Source organism: Phyllobates terribilis, unplaced genomic scaffold (genome assembly GCF_046119375.1).
Source record: "Phyllobates terribilis strain yellow unplaced genomic scaffold, ASM4611937v1 Scaffold_4__5_contigs__length_816908805, whole genome shotgun sequence".
NCBI lineage: Eukaryota > Metazoa > Chordata > Amphibia > Anura > Dendrobatidae > Phyllobates > Phyllobates terribilis.
Genome location: NW_027362764.1, coordinates 683,463,203 through 683,477,354, shown reverse-complemented (window position 1 = coordinate 683,477,354; position 14,152 = coordinate 683,463,203). Strand labels below are relative to the sequence as shown.

The window sequence follows — 14,152 nt, the reverse complement described above, 5'->3', positions numbered from 1 at the left end:
AACCAATATATGTATAAGATATTTAAATAATTCTGTTTCTGTATGAATTTGATATTTAATTTTATTTTCTTATATTTCCTTAGAGTTTTCATTCCAAAGCAGGATTTGATCAAAGAACTCTAAAATGGATTTATTTCTTTATTCACACAGGAAGTGAAAAAAATGCATGATTTTATGTGTATAACATTTTAAAATAATAACAATATATCTAGTTGAACTGTAATATATATGTAATACTTATTAATTCTTTTGTGTTGCTAATATTTTCTGTGCATGAAGTGTTCGTGCAAATTAAAGTAGCTTTACAGCATGACGTGTGACAGCTGCGGCCTTTGAACTTTGAGCTAATAGTATAGGATCCCATTCATTCTATTTTCAACTGATGTAACTTAAGACCGGGCAGCCAGTGAAAAAAGAATCTAAGACAAGAGTTTTTTCAAGTGTCTGAAATTCCAGTGACTTACTCTCATATTATATAATATGTACTTGGGGAATATTCAAAGAAATATAAAGATATTCAATTGATATGGCAATGCGCATTAATAAATTGGGATACAACAATTTTGGGTTAAATATATATATATATATATCTCAAACTTCATATGTGGAATGTTTGAGTTGAACAGATCTGTGAATGTCAGAGTGAAGGTGACAGATGAGTAAATCAGCAGCTGCTAAATGTGATTGATGTGACAGATGCCTCGTATGTTTGTATGTTTGAAAAAAAAAATGTTTCTTTATGTGAAGGTACAAAAATATATTTAATTCTGAGGAAATTATAATACATAATTAGGTATTATCTACATATATATATTTCTATATTTCTTTAATAATTATTATTTCTTGATTTAACTAATAGTGGATAAGGGCAACCACACATCAAAATGGTTTACAAAGCAAATTTATATTTAGAATAATTTTCCACATGATAATATTCTTGAATAACTATAATATTATTTTTAATGGTTACCTAAATAGGTACACACATCTCTTTAGTCAAATCTATGCTACTCATCGATATGAAATCTATGCACAATATTTCTAGAAGAATAATTATTTTTAATTTGGTTCTGATATATACATAAATTTTATAAAATAATATTTTTGGAATTAAGGGGGAAAATGTGTTTTTGATCCTGATTACATAATCACTTTTGATCAATACTTATTTTCCACACATTTTAATAAAGAAGAAATAATAATAAGGTACTATTGTATAATTAAGAAGGGTATTACATGCAAAGTTGCATAATTTAATATTTTTTGGTGGTACAAGGTTATAACAAATATGAAATCATCCAAATAATGGAGATATAAGGGTATTTTTTATGGAGAATATAATTACTCTGCATTTGTCATTAAAATTTAAAGGCCTTATTTTTATTTTTTTTATTTTTTTTACTCTTAATTTTATTTTTCATTTTTAAAATTTTATTCTTACTTTATACTTCTTATTTTTCTATTTTTTCATTTTTTAATTCTCATTTGATTTTATTTGAGTTCAATATCTCAATTGAGAAAACACATTAATATTTAATAAAGTAATGTCTAATACAAGAGTATTGCTTCATTAAATATATATTGCTAAGGAAAAATATGTTTACATTTTCTGAGTAAACACAACAATTCATTCATTCATTTATTCATTCATTCATTCATTCATTCATTCATACATTCATATATTTATTCATTTTGGTTCAGGAGTATACATTCTTTGATATTATTCGTTTAATAAAGATATAAAAACTTGTTTTTTCAAAATACACTGACACCTATGGGTTGGAAAAGGTAATTACACCTATGACATAAAAATGTTCTATCATGTGGAGAACTTGATTGATAATGAATTATTATCTATTATTGTTTATTATTCGAAACATAATTTATTTTAATATTTTGATAATAATTAGATGGATATTACTGATTGCTATGGTACGCTGTGATATTATAGGTTAGGAAAAACTGCCAGATTTGGTATCAGATTAGGGAATGAAGACTTCAATCAAGACATCGCAATTATGAATTCTATCTTAATAAAGACTCTTAATTTTTATAAATCAAAGAGATTCTCAAAAGTTACAAGAAGAAGCAACTGATATCCAGACGTCTCAGAAGGTAACAGGTGTGAATGCTGAGTGTTATAATAGACTGTGTCCATTACATACAATACAATTCACACCACTGATCACCAGGACGGCAGAGGACGATGATCCTATATGTACTGTGTTGTGTTCAAGTTTCATCACGTTCCAGTGGTTTCTTATCACCTGCAACGCTTCAATGAAAGCTGGTGAACAGGTAATACCTGGCATATGTGTCCTGTATATAAAGGACTGAGTACTGGTTATGGTGCTATATAAAGCAGGAAAGTGTCAAGTTAACCCTTGCTTTACTGACCAAAGATGTCACATCTGTTCCAAAAGTGACACCAGACCAGTGCGGACACACGGAAGATTCCAAAGACGATCCAACGTAAGTCCAGGTGACACTGCACAGATATTAAAGCTACATTTGATCCATGGACTTTGTTTTCTTATCAACTGACACACATGATCTTTCTAATAAAGAGTACAGTTTATGGACTGAACAATAATGAGCACAATTATGGACTGTACAATATCTACATGCTGTAATTTATTTCAAAGGAGTTTTCATCTAAAGACTGTGTTATAAAAGAACCAAGAAGAAGACGAGACGACGACCCGATGACATCAGATGATGACGATTGAACCCGCGATTGCTTCAATTTAGATATAGGGAAGTATAATTATACATATTAAATGAATATTAGTCACGGCTTACCATAACATGAATTCACATCATTATATAACAATAATCCGATATTGATACTATTATTACTATTATTATTATTATGGAAATTTAATGATATTGCCAAGGAAGAAGGAAAGAAAAAATGATTGATGAATGTATCTTCTTTTGAGAAATTTCAGTTAAAGTCCTTTGATTCTCAAAAAGGGGGAAATGTTAAATGGTTAATTATGGAAATTCATTTGGAATGTTAATCGATAATCATTTTTCTGAGTTCTATGCCTCAGCCATCGTGTCTAGTTGACATGCGCTATTTGTGTGTGTATTTTTGGTTCACTACCATATGTAGAACAGGTGTCCATACGACTGGCTATAAAAGCCCATGGTACAGAAAGGGGGGGCTCTCTTGCTCTGCCCACCCCACAAGACACAGAATCTTCATGCTGAGAAGCAGATGACATGTAGGCCTGGACACATGCTGGACAAAGACACGATTTACCAGCCAGGATCCAAGGAAAGATGGGTGAATCTCAACAATTAAACAATTAAGATAATTATGGACAAATGGACAATAACTTTATAACTAATTATTGTATGTACCTGCTGCAATCTGATTCTTTTTAATGGACAATCCAAGAATAAATAGATACATTTTTTAAAAAAATATCGTGATATTGAAACTTTGAGAAGTCCTCTGTAGAAAAAAATAATACAGTTAAAGCATTATTTTACAGTCTCCCATCCAAGTACTAACCAGTCCCGACCCTGCTTAGCTTCCAAGATCAGATGAGATCAAGCGTGTTCAGGGTGGTGTGGCCATAGACAAAAACAAGCCTCTCACTTGCTGCTTTTCTACTTTGACTTCTGGCTGCCGGCTGCCCTTTCCAGTGCTCAGCAAGACCAGGTCCTTTTGTGCTTTCCCTTCTCTTCAATTTTTTTGCTGGCTTCCTTAAAAGGTCTTGTAGACACAACGCCCCACTCAGAGCCGCTGAGCTCACTGATCGGCTGCAGCGCTGTAGACGGAAGGTCAGCTTCACGGCCAATGCCACAGGCCGGGAGCAGAGGCGAGACTCACCGGTTGACCCGGGTAGGTTGAGTAGAGCGCGGTTAGTTGCTTTCTAATAGCCTGCAGCCGGGGATTAACTTTTAATGAAAGGGAACAATCCCTTTGACTGTCTGCAGCGTGCCACACCTAGGAATCGCACTCTTACACACAAGCCAGCATGCACACGTGCTCGCACGTGACAACACCCCCCTTCTGCCTCTACAACCTCTCCGTCACCATGCGTCAGACTCTCCTGCCTGTTTTATGATTTCACGGCCCTAGCAGATATCACCCCTTCCCCTCCCCAATTCCTTCCGCACCTTCCTTGCACTTAGGTTAGCTCTTTGTCAGCCGTCTGGCTTGGTTACAAAAGCTTCTTTGCAGAGAAACATGTTACTTCTGCTGGCCCTCGCTAGGCGGCCGGCATCCAAAACCTTCCCTGAGCACCTGCTGAAAGCCTGGCCCCTTCACGGCGCCGGGTGCTTTTAACGCCATCATTTCCACACGGCGAGCTGCGGAGTCAATAAGCACTCCTAGCCGTGACAAGGAGCTCGGTGTCAGGCCTGCGTGAAGGCGGCGGGGTAGCGTACTTAGCTGCCAACTGGCTCAGAGGCCTTGGGGCTTCCATCATCTAAGTTACTTAAGGTCGGTGTCCGGCAAGGCGCCGTTCCATGCTAGCCGAGCTGGGCAGTAGTTAAAAACGTCATCAAAATGGTCTATAGCACGCGGTGTTCCCAGGAGGTCTCCCATCCAAGTACTGTCTGAGCCCAGCCCTGCTTTGCTTCCGAGATCATATGAGATCGGGCGTATCCAAGGTGGTATGGCCAGTAGAAGCTGCTCGATCCATCGCCCGGCTAGCCTTTCTCAGGATCGCTTGGTGGCGAGCAATCTGGCCGTGATGGGGCGGGCTCCGAAGGGTCCATACAAAGTCTGTGCCGTCCCTACAGGTGTGGTTTGTTTAACAGTGATTCACCCGCCGCATCAGGTGTCTTCAAAAATGGCTCGGCGCTGGGTCTCCTGCAGGCTAAACCCTTCATCGTGGTAATGTGACAGAAAGAGCAAGCTGGACCCGTAACTTGGGGGCGGAGCGAGACGTCCAGGGGTGAATGAAGGAAGAGGGTGAGATGGTTGCCAGTGACTTTGAGCTGCTCTTCAGGGGGGAGGGTCATGTTGCCTGAAAAGGTCTTCTGCTTGGGGTTACCGGTGGTTGCCTCCAGCCACGCGGGAGACGCTGGTCCTGGTGAAAAGGAGCCTAGCATTAAAAGTAAAGAAGCAACAATGCTGGAGGCCCACGGTGATCAGAAGGATGCTGGTATTTTGCAGAGATGAAATAGCGCAAGAGAGAAAGCAAATGAAAAAAAGAAAAGAGAATGAATGTGTGCACTTGTGAAAGGGAATGGAAAAAATGCATAGAAGAGAGTGCCCCCTGCTGGTGGAAGGAAGGAAAAAGCAAAAGCCTACAGCACCTGGTATTCCCAGGTGGTCTCCCATCCAAGTACTAACCAGGCGCAACCCTGCTTAGCTTTCAAGATCAGACGAGATTGGGCGTGTTCAGGGTGGTGTGGCCGTAGGCAGAGACTAGCCTCTCACTTGCTGCTTTTCTACTTTGACGTCTGGCTGCCGGCTGCCCTTTCCAGTGCTCAGCAAGACCAGGTTCTTTTGTGCTTTCCCTTCTCTGCAATTTTCTTGCTGGCTTCCTTAAAAGGTCTTGTAGACACAACGCCCCACTCAGAGCTGCTGAGCTCACTGATCGGCTGCAGCGCTGTCGACGGAACGTCAGCTTCACGGCCAATGCCACAGGCCGGGAGCAGAGGCTAGACTCACTGGTAGACCCGGGTAGGGTGAGTAGAGCGCGGTTAGTTGCTTTCTAATAGGCTGCAGCCGGGGATTAACTTTTAATGAAAGGGAACAATCCCTTTGACTGTCTGCAGCGCGCCACACCTAGGAAGCGCACTCTCACACACAAGCCAGAATGCACACGTGCTCGCACGTGACAATAGCCCCTATCTGCGCCTACAACCTCTCCGTCACCATGCATCAGACTCTCCTGCCTGTTTTTTGATTTCAGGGCCCTATCAGGAATCACCCCCCCCCAATTCCTTCCGCACCTTCCTTGCACTGAGGTTAGCTCTTTGGCAGCCGTCTGGCTTGGTTACACAAGCTTCTTTGCAGAGATACATGTTACTTCTGCTGGCCCTTGCTAGGCGGCCGGCATCCAAAACCTTCCCTGGGCACCTGCTGAAAGCCTGGCCCCTTCACGGCCCCGGGTGCTTTTAACGCCATCATTTCCACACGGCGAGCTGCGGAGTCAATAAGCACTCCTAGCCGTGACAAGGAGCTCGGTGTCAGGCCTGCGTGAAGGCGGCGGGGTAGCGTATTTAGCTGCCAACTGGCTCAAAGGCCTTGGGGCTTCCATCATTTAAGTTACTTAAGGTCGGTGACCGGCAAGGCGCCGTTCCATGCTAGCCGAGCTGGGCAGTAGGGCAAAACGTCATCAAAATGGTCTACAGCACCCGGTGTTACCAGGAGGTCTCCCATCCAAATACTGTCTGAGGCCAGCTCTGCTTTGCTTCTGAGATCTGACGAGATCGGCTTATCCAAGGTGGTATTGCCAGTAGACGCTACTTGATCCATCGCCCGGCCAGCCTTTCTCAGGATCGCTTGGTGGCGAGCAATCTGGCCGTGACGGGGCGGGGTCCGAAGGGTCCATGAAAAAGGCTGTGCCGTCCCTACAGGTGTGGTTTGTTTAGCAGTGATTCACCCGCCGCATCAGGTGTCTTCAAAAATGTCTCGGCACAGGGTCTCCTGCAGGCTAAACCCTTTATCGCGGTAATGTGACAGAAAGAGCAAGCTGGACCCGTAACTTGTGGGCGGAGCGAGACGTCCAGGGGTGAATGAAGGAAGAGGGTGAGATGGTTGCCAGTGACTTTGAGCTGCTCTTCAGAGGGGAGGGTCGTGTTGCCTGCATAGGTCTTCTGCTTGGGGTTACCGGTGGTTGCCTCCAGCCACGCGGGAGACGCTGGTCCTGGTGAATAGGAGCCTAGCATTAAAAGTAAAGAAGCAACAATGCTGGAGGCCCACGGTGATCAGAAGGATGCTGGTATTTTGCAGAGATGAAATAGCGCAAGAGAGAAAGCAAATGAAAAAAAGAAAAGAGAATGAATGTGTGTACTTGTGAAAGGGAATGGAAAAAAGGCATAGAAGAGAGTGCCCCCTGCTGGTGGAAGGAAGGAAAAAGCAAAAGCCTACAGCACCTGGCATTCCCAGGCGGTCTCTGTTAAATGGTTAATTATGGAAATTCATTTGGAATGTTAATCGATAATCATTTTTCTGAGTTCTATGCCTCAGCCATTGTGTCTAGTTGACATGCGCTATTTGTGTGTGTATTTTTGGTTCACTACCATATGTTGAACAGGTGTCCATACGACTGGCTATAAAAGCCCATGTTACAGAAAGGGGGGGCTCTCTTGCTCTGCCCACCCCACAAGACACAGAATCTTCATGCTGAGAAGCAGATGACATGTAGGCCTGGACACATGCTGGACAAAGACATGATTTACCAGCCAGGATCCAAGGAAAGATGGGTGAATCTCAACAATTAAGCTAATTATGGACAAATGGACAATTACTTTATAACTAATTATTGTATGTACCTGCTGCAATCTGATTCTTTTTAATGGACAATCCAAGAATAAATAGATACATTTTTTATAAGAATATCGTGATATTGATACTTTGAGAAGTCCTCAGTAGAAAAAAATATTACAGGAAGAGTATTATTTTACAATGGTGAGCCAGCCAGTCCTGTTTTTTTGTTTTTTAAATTAAGTAAGTGAATTTCTTCCGTGAACAAGGGAGGAGTCCTGACGAGCTGAACAGCTGTTGTTCACGTGTCAGTAAATTCACTAGTTTGTCACGAGAAGCAGAAAGGACCTACAGACTGAGGAAAGACAGGAAGCAGAGGTACTAACAAGGAACAGAATCACACAGGAAAAGAATCAGACGAACTGAAGACAGGACGTGCTGATAAAGAGAAGCCAAGGAATCTTAAGGTAAGCAAAATATGGATATAATTTCTTCTTTTGCTAAACAAAGTAATATTAATTTCAAAGTTAATGTAGGAGATGACATAGAAGTTTTGTGGCTCAGTTTATACAAAGAATGTGAATTGCAGAATTTACAGTTAACTTCTAAATTGGTAAATAGAGACAAACAGAAATTGAGAAATATTCTACATTTGGTAGATTTTTTTCATAGTCTTGTGTTAGAGATTTCTAAGCAGGAAAATAGTGTAGAAGTGTCAGACGGTGATACTGATTCTGACTGTAATGTGGAAAATTAACAAGAAGTAAAACACGTGTCTGTAACTGAGGGTGACCTTGGGTCTGACCAAGAGACGGACATACAGAAACGTGACATGGGAGGAGACATGACTGACATACGAGAAACCGACATACTAGGTGATGTGGGAGGAGACGTGAGTGACGTAGGAGGAACGGACGTACAAGAGCCACTAAAAATATCTGAGAATTCTGGAATTACCCAGGCTCAACTCCAAATTAAAATGAGGAAAAATTTGCTGAAATTATACAAAATCATGCCAAAATATGATGTCAAAATCCATGCCTGTAGAAATTCAGAGACATTTGAGAGCATCTCTGATAAGTTTGATTTATCCAATGAGGAGAGGAATCAATTATTTAAAATATGGATTCCTGTGACATTGTCCAGACGTTTACATTTAATGCCCTGTGAAAATGACTCTTCTAATGGATGGGAAAATGATTCGGACAGATTAAGATATTTGATTTATTGTGTCACAAAGGATTTTCCCAACATAGAAGATCTGCAGAAACTAAGGATTGGTAGGAAGGAATGTACATATACATTCATGTCCATATTTGAGCGGTTGTACAAAGCTCTCATCAAAAATGGAAAAGTACAACATATGATAACAACTTTTGTACAAAAATTCAAATTCCTAAATTCAGTTTCCCAAGTTATGGCATCACAAAAAAATTCATTATTTGAATGTGCGCAGATGCTGGATTTTGTTAGAAAACATGAGAATCGTGAAAAGAAAATAAATCAAGCTAAATTTATAAAACCAGGAAAGGTAAAATCTTACCAAAAGCCAATATCAAACTCTCCTAGACTGAGTCATCCCCATAGTGAACTCTATCAAATACGCAGAAGATTTCATATATGTTATAAGCCATATTAGCCAGTGCAAAGATCCATCTCTCCACAGAATGAGTTAATTCTCAGTCAGAACTGTGATTCTCTAAAAAGGAAAATGGCTGAAACTGATGGACAGAGACAGGTGAGACGACCAACTCACAGTGACGTCATGGAATGTGGACAGAAGAACAGGCAGTTCTCTGAGGTTTTGAAGGATAGAAAAATGTCTTTCCTAAGTAGGGCGTTCCTGGAGATATTTGAGAGAGACAGAAGATTTGGTTTAGGGAGTGGCTAAGGAAAAACTGCAGTTATAATGTTGTATCAAAATGTAATACAATGTCTCAATATTTATTTATAATCTTATACAGTAAAATTGTAGTTACATAGTTTCTAATAGTTCATATATATATATATATACATTTATATATATATATATAAATATATACACTTGTCTAAGTAGAGATTGCGTATAATTGTATTTATATATACGTTTATAAAATATATATATATATATTAATTAATAAATTAGAACTTCATATATATAAATTTAAGTAGCAATATTTTGAATTACATTAGAACCAACCAATATATGTATAAGATATTTAAATAATTCTGTTTCTGTATGAATTTGATATTTAATTTTATTTTCTTATATTTCCTTAGAGTTTTCATTCCAAAGCAGGATTTGATCAAAGAACTCTAAAATGGATTTATTTCTTTATTCACACAGGAAGTGAAAAAATTGCATGACTTTATGTGTATAACATTTTAAAATAATAACAATATATCTAGTTGAACTATAATATATATGTAATACTTATTAATTCTTTTGTGTTGCTAATATTTTCTGTGCATGAAGTGTTCGTTCAAATTAAAGTAGCTTTACAGCATGACGTGTGACAGCTGCGGCCTTTGAACTTTGAGCTAATAGTATAGGATCCCATTCATTCTATTTTCAACTGATGTAACTTAAGACCGGGCAGCCAGTGAAAAAAGAATCTAAGACAAGAGTTTTTTCAAGTGTCTGAAATTGCAGTGACTTACTCTCATATTATATAATATGTACTTGGGGAATATTCAAAGAAATATAAAGATATTCAATTGATATGGCAATGCGCATTAATAAATTGGGATACAACAATTTTGAGTTAAATATATATATATATATATATATATATATATATATATATATATATAAAACTTCATATGTGGAATGTTTGAGTTGAACAGATCTGTGAATGTCAGAGTGAAGGTGACAGATGAGTAAATCAGCAGCTGCTAAGTGTGATTGATGTGACAGAGGCCTCGTATGTTTGTATGTTTGAAAAAAAAAAATGTTTCTTTATGTGAAGGTACAAAAATATATTTAATTCTGAGGAAATTATAATACATAATTAGGTATTATCTACATATATATTTCTTTATTTCTTTAATAATTATTATTTCTTGATTTAACTAATAGTGGATAAGGGCAACCACACATCAAAATGGTTTACAAAGCAAATTTATATTTAGAATAATTTTCCACATGATAATATTCTTGAATAACTATAATATTAGTTTTAATGGTTACCTAAATAGGTACACACCTCTCTTTAGTCAAATCTATGCTACTCATCGATATGAAATTTATGCACAATATTTCTAGAAGAATAATTATTTTTAATTTGGTTCTGATATATACATAAATTTTATAAAATAATATTTTTGGTATTAAGGGGGAAAATGTGTTTTTGATCCTGATTACATAATCACTTTTGATCAATACTTATTTTCCACACATTTTAATAAAGAAGAAATAATAATAAGGTACTATGGTATAATTAAGAAGGGTATTACATGCAAAGTTGCATAATTTAATATTTTTTGGTGGTACAAGGTTATGACAAATATGAAATCATCCAGATAATGGAGATATAAGGGTATTTTTTTATGGAGAATATAATTACTCTGCATTTGTCATTAAAATTTAAAGGCCTTATTTTTATTTTTATTCTTATTTTTACTCTTAATTTTATTTTTCATTTTTAAAATTTTATTCTTACTTTATACTTCTTATTTTTCTATTTTTTCATTTTTTAATTCACATTTGATTTTATTTGAGTTCAATATCTCAATTGAGAAAACACATTAATATTTAATAAAGTAATGTCTAATACAAGAGTATTGCTTCATTAAATATATATTGCTAAGGAAAAAAATGTTTACATTTTCTGAGTAAACACAACAATTCATTCATTCATTTATTCATTCATTCATTCATTCATACATTCATATATTTATTCATTTTGGTTCAGGAGTATACATTCTTTGATATTATTGGTTTAATAAAGATATAAAAACTTGTTTTTTCAAAATACACTGACACCTATGGGTTGGAAAAGGTAATTACACCTATGACATAAAAATGTTCTATCATATGGAGAACTTGATTGATAATGAATTATTATCTATTATTGTTTATTATTCCAAACATAATTTATTTTAATATTTTGATAATAATTAGATGGATATTACTGATTGCTATGGTACGCTGTGATATTATAGGTTAGGAAAAACTGCCAGATTTGGTATCAGATTAGGGAATGAAGACTTCAATCAAGACATCGCAATTATGAATTCTATCTTAATAAAGACTTTTAATTTTTATAAATCAAAGAGATTCTCAAAAGTTACAAGAAGAAGCAACTGATATCCGGACGTCTCAGAAGGTAACAGGTGTGAATGCTGAGTGTTATAATAGACTGTGTCCATTACATACAATACAATTCACACCACTGATCACCAGGACGGCAGAGGACGATGATCCTATATGTACTGTGTTGTGTTCAAGTTTCATCACGTTCCAGTGGTTTCTTATCACCTGCAACGCTTCAATGAAAGCTGGTGAACAAGTAATACCTGGCATATGTGTCCTGTATATAAAGGACTGAGTACTGGTTATTGTGATATATAAAGCAGGAAAGTGTCAAGTTAACCCTTGCTTTACTGACCAAAGACGTCACATCTGTTCCAAAACTGACACGAGACCAGTGCGGACACACGGAAGATTCCAAAGACGATCCAACGTAAGTCCAGGTGACACTGCACAGATATTAAAGCTACATTTCATCCATGGACTTTGTTTTCTTATCAACTGACACACATGATCTTTCTAATAAAGAGTACAGTTTATGGACTGAACAATAATGAGCACAATTATGGACTGTACAATATCTACATGCTGTAATTTATTTCAAAGGAGTTTTCATCTAAAGACTGTGTTATAAAAGAACCAAGAAGAAGACGAGACGACGACCCGATGAAATCAGATAATGACGATTGAACCCGCGATTGCTTCAATTTAGATATAGGGAAGTATAATTATACATATTAAATGAATATTAGTCACGGCTTACCATAACATGAATTCACATCATTATATAACAATAATCCGATATTGATACTATTATTACTATTATTATTATTATGGAAATTTAATGATATTGCCAAGGAAGAAGGAAAGAAAAAATGATTGATGAATGTATCTTCTTTTGAGAAATTTCAGTTAAAGTCCTTTTATTCTCAAAAAAGGGGGAAATGTTAAATGGTTAATTATGGAAATTCATTTGGAATGTTAATCGATAATCATTTTTCTGAGTTCTATGCCTCAGCCATCGTGTCTAGTTGACATGCGCTATTTGTGTGTGTATTTTTGGTTCACTACCATACGTAGAACAGGTGTCCATAAGACTGGCTATAAAAGCCCATGGTACAGAAAGGGGGGGCTCTCTTGCTCTGCCCACCCCACAAGACACAGAATCTTCATGCTGAGAAGCAGATGACATGTAGGCCTGGACACATGCTGGACAAAGACATGATTTACCAGCCAGGATCCAAGGAAAGATGGGTGAATCTCAACAATTAAGCTAATTATGGACAAATGGACAATTACTTTATAACTAATTATTGTATGTACCTCCTGCAATCTGATTCTTTTTAATGGACAATCCAAGAATAAATAGATACATTTTTTTATAAGAATATCGTGATATTGATACTTTGAGAAGTCCTCAGTAGAAAAAAAATAATACAGGATGAGTATTATTTTACAGTCTCCCATCAAAGTACTAACCAGGCCTGACCCTGCTTAGCTTCCGAGATCAGATGAGATCGGGCGTATTCAAGGTGGTATGGCCAGTAGACGCTGCTCGATCCATCGCCCGGCCAGCCTTTCTCAGGATAGCTTGATGGCGAGCAATCTGGCCGTGACGGGGCGGGCTCCGAAGGGTCCATGCAAAGTCTGTGCCATCCCTACAGGTGTGGTTTGTTTAGCAGTGATTCACCCGCCGCATCAGGTGTCTTCAAAAATGTCTCGGCGCAGGGTCTCCTGCAGGCTAAACCCTTCATCGCGGTAATGTGACAGAAAGAGCAAGCTGGACCCGTAACTTGGGGGCGGAGCGAGACGTCCAGGGCTGAATGAAGGAAGAGGGTGAGATGATTGCCAGTGATTTTGAGCTGCTCTTCAGGGGGGAGGGTCGTGTTGCCTGCAAAAGTCTTCTGCTTGGGGTTACCGGTTGTTGCCTCCAGCCACCCGGGAGACGCTGGTCCTGGTGAAAAGGAGCCTAGTATTAAAAGTAAATAAGCAACAATGCTGGAGGCCCACGGTGATCAGAAGGATGCTGGTATTTTGCAGAGATGAAATACCGCAAGAGAGAAAGCAAATGAAAAAAAGAAAGAGAATGAATGTGTGCACTTGCGAAAAGGAATGGAAAAAAGGCATAGAAGAGAATGCCCCCTGCTGGTGGAAGGAAGGAAAAAGCAAAAAGCCTACAGCACCTGGTATTCCCAGGCGGTCTCCTATCAAAGTACTAACCAGGCCCGACCCTGCTTAGCTTCCGAGATCAGGCGTGCTCAGGGTGGTGTGGCCGTAGGTAGAGACAAGCCTCTCACTTGCTGCTTTTCTACTTTGAAGTCTGGCTGCCGGCTGCCGGCTGCCAGCTGCCGGCTGCCGGCTGCCCTTTACAGTGCTCAGCAAGACCAGGTCCTTTTGTGCTTTCCCTTCTCTTCAATTTTTTTGCTGGCTTCCTTAAAAGGTCTTGTAGACACAACGCCCCACTCAGAGCCGCTGAGCTCACTGATCGGCTGCAGCGCTGTCGACGGAACGTCAGCTTCACG

The 14,152-nt window shown here is 38.4% G+C and overlaps 1 non-coding gene and 2 pseudogenes across 1 annotated transcript; all 3 read right to left on the bottom strand.

The window, feature by feature from the left end:
• Positions 1 to 4,527: 4,527 nt before the first annotated feature.
• On the bottom strand, positions 4,528 to 4,647 carry LOC141268967 (5S ribosomal RNA; annotated as a pseudogene).
• A 621-nt stretch (positions 4,648 to 5,268) lies between these two features.
• LOC141266454 (5S ribosomal RNA) lies at positions 5,269 to 5,387 on the bottom strand. Its single transcript, XR_012320490.1, has one exon. It is a non-coding gene; the product is annotated as a 5S ribosomal RNA (ribosomal RNA).
• An 8,414-nt stretch (positions 5,388 to 13,801) lies between these two features.
• LOC141269216 (5S ribosomal RNA) lies at positions 13,802 to 13,910 on the bottom strand (annotated as a pseudogene).
• Between the last annotated feature and the right edge of the window lie 242 nt (positions 13,911 to 14,152).